The sequence below is a fragment of the Belonocnema kinseyi genome, chromosome 4 (genome assembly GCF_010883055.1).
Source record: "Belonocnema kinseyi isolate 2016_QV_RU_SX_M_011 chromosome 4, B_treatae_v1, whole genome shotgun sequence".
NCBI classification, from domain to species: domain Eukaryota; kingdom Metazoa; phylum Arthropoda; class Insecta; order Hymenoptera; family Cynipidae; genus Belonocnema; species Belonocnema kinseyi.
This window is the reverse complement of record NC_046660.1, coordinates 6157519-6160914: the sequence shown is the minus strand read 5'-3', so window position 1 is coordinate 6160914 and position 3396 is coordinate 6157519.

Here is a 3396-nt window from a genome sequence, read left to right as displayed (position 1 = left end):
TGAAGGATATCTGTACACCGTCTAGTAGTCATTTATCAGATTGTTAATTTAAGCTTGCCTTTATTTATATTTCATTAGAGTCAGTTTGAAGAAAACATCTGTTCTTACTGAATCATTAAAACTGATTTCATAATTAATACAACGAAATCGTTGAAAAATATGTATCAATTCTCTAAAGTACTGGCTGTCTAACTGAAAAATAATGATCAAATCTCGGTTTCATCAAGGTCAATACAAAAAAATTGTTAAACATTTAAATGATTTTGGACGATTTTCAAGGATTCCAAAATATTTCGAAACATTTCCATTAACTTTGTCATTAAGAATTAATATTTTTTGGTTCATAGTGCTATTATTTTGCTGAAAATATACTTTTTTTAAATTTGGATTTATCGCATCTGAACTCAAAAATCTTTGTCAATTTTCTCCTTAAACTTTAATCCTTAAAGCTTCTTAAGCATTAAGAACAAATGGACAAATTAATTTTTAAAATTGTTGTTCGAAATTTTTATTTTGTATTAAAACCTTTTCTCTTTAAATTGAAACACTTGATACTTAAAAAACACTTGATATTTAAAATTAGAATGCAGTTTCGTAATCTCGTTTTCTGAAAACTTTTCTATTATAAAATCTTAATTTTAAAATTAAACGAACAAAAGTTTTAAAAAATTAATATATTCGAGTATAAAAAGGTGAATGTTCAAAAAATAAAATTAATTTTCTACCAAAATACGATTTTTTAATTAAATTAAAAACTCATTTTTAACAAGAAAAAACTAATTATCGAAGAGTTAGTGGAATAACAAAAGAGGCATTTATTGTCGATTTTTAACCAGAGACGCATTTTTAACTAAAAACATGAATATTCAACAACAACAAAATAAATTTTTAATACTAGAGTTCAACATTCAATCAAAGAGTTAAATATTTAAACACAAAGTTTATTTTAATTAATAAATCATTAAATTCTTTAAATTGAAATGTACGTTAAAAACATAGAAATTTAAAATTGAAAATTTTTAGAGTTAAAGATTTTCGAATAACGCATTATAAACTGAATGATATTATAATGGAAAAATATCATTATTAAACGAATGTTTTAAAAACGGTTCAAATCAAAGTTCTCATAAAATTTCTGGTCAATACAATTGCCAAAAATTAAAAATAAATTTTCTGACAATATTTTTTCAAAAAAAATGCAAATCTTCATTTCGAAAAACAAAATAAAAATTTTCTATAATCCATTAAAAGAATTCTGCCATACAAGTATGAGGCCTTTTGATCTCGTTTTTAAATATTTTTCACATAGTTTTCAACAAACTATAAAAGCAAAACGCTGAGAAAAAAGAATTGCAGGACTTGTTTTCACATCAAGAAACCTTGGAACCCATTTGTTTTTTAATGTAATGGATTTGTTAAATAAGCGAATTTTAAAGCACCGCCTTTTCACACAGTAAATGTAATTATGACTAACTAACAATAGTAAATTAGTTGAAAATAACACCTAAAGTATTTTTTGGTTCGCTGATTACGAATATGAAGTCAAAATTCAAAAATTTTAAATGGCGGGTCAAAAAATAAATTAATAAGTATCATGGATTCAAAATGTGTTTTCGGAAGCTTTTTGGGTCTCTGACTTAGGATCTGAAGGAAAAATTACAAAAATAAAAATAGCAGGTGCAATATGGCGGCTGGAAAACTAAAAAAGTGGTCTCGTGGCATTAAAATCGGTTTTCAATGATTTTTTGAATCGCTAATTACCAAGTTGAAGCTTAATAATTATTTTTCAACAAATAAAATCAATTTTCAACGAACTAAATTCAACAAAAGAAGGCAAATTTTAAAGGCAATACATGCTTTTTTCCTTAAAAAAGATTGATTTTTAACAAAAAAGGTCCATTTTATACCAAAAAGTGATAAATAGTTTAATTTTTGACATCATTAAAAAGTTCATTTTATAGAACTAATTTATTTTTCTAACAAATAGTTGAGTTTTCAACTCAAAACGGCAAATTTTTGTTATGGTTCCATAGTTTGAGAACCACTCTAAACCAATTTGCTAGAAATAATTCCCCGTCTGTGTTTACAAAACATAAACCCAGGCTGGGAAAACCTTCCGGGTTAAATTGCTTTAGAGTGGCAATTAGACGTCCTTGCTTTCTCTCCATCTTAGTGGGCACAAAGTTTGGCGATGACTTTACGACATTGTTACGACATCTTTACGACAACTTTACGACATTCTATGTCCATTCCGTGAAGATGTCGTAACGATGTCGTAAAGACGTCGCCAAATTTTGTGCTCACTGGGATGAGTCATAATAGCATGGAAGGAAGGTAGTCGTAAGCACACACCTGGCGCATCTGCAGCGGAAGGCTTCCTCGTCACGTGTCAGTCCTGTGGGCATGAATCACGCCGCGTCATATTCTCTCTTTCTTTTCTCTCTCTCTCTCTCTCTTCCTCCTAGCTAGGAAAGCGGTTAGCGGCCGCCAGCCTAGCGTATTTAATACGTAATATTGAAATTCCCGCTTTTCTTTTATTAATTATTAATCAGGGTAATATTAACAAAACTCCCATTTTCATTTATTATTATTATTATTATTATTATTATTATTATTATTATTAATCAGGGTTAGGGAACACTAGAATAATAAAGTCTGTATATATATTTTCTTTATGTGATAATCTCATAAATAGCGCTCCTCTTTTACTATATTCCACCATGTATTTTATTTGTATTAACGTGTTTTGACCCTTGTTTCTCCCGTCATAATTATAATATCAATTTTCTTTTATACATTTTATTTTTGTAAATATTATTAATTTAGATGTTCTCGTCGATTTACTCTATTTTATAGTGGCATGTTTACGTGCGTGTTATTTTGGATTTAAATTCTATCTCGCGATATTTCGAACCATTATTTCTCTGTGTTTCAATTTTACCTTGCAACATTGTATGTTTTAATTTGTTCACTTTTCTTGTTCGTATTAATATTGGTATTTTAATTTTAAATCTGCATTTTGAATTTTCGTTCGACGCGCCATATTGTCGCCGGTTGGAAATCAAGCTGCGCGCTCAATCACGCTCAGAGTAGGGATGGACGGGGAAGCCGCTACGCCCCTCCATCGGCGACGCGAGTGGCCAAGAGGACCGCGCCAATCGCCGACCGGCCCGCCTCTCAGCTGACGAACATAAAAGTGGGTGCGTGCAAGCGAAGGCACGCACTTCTATTCGGGCTTCAAGTTGGGTCTCTCTATTTCTCTCTTGAAAATTCTCTCCTTGATCCTCCAGTCCACTCAACTCCTTGAGTCCTCTCTCTCTCTCTCGTGGTCGGTACGCTCTTAGCAATCCCGCCACAACTCTTTTCTTATTTCAGGTTCGGTACGCTCTTTGCAGC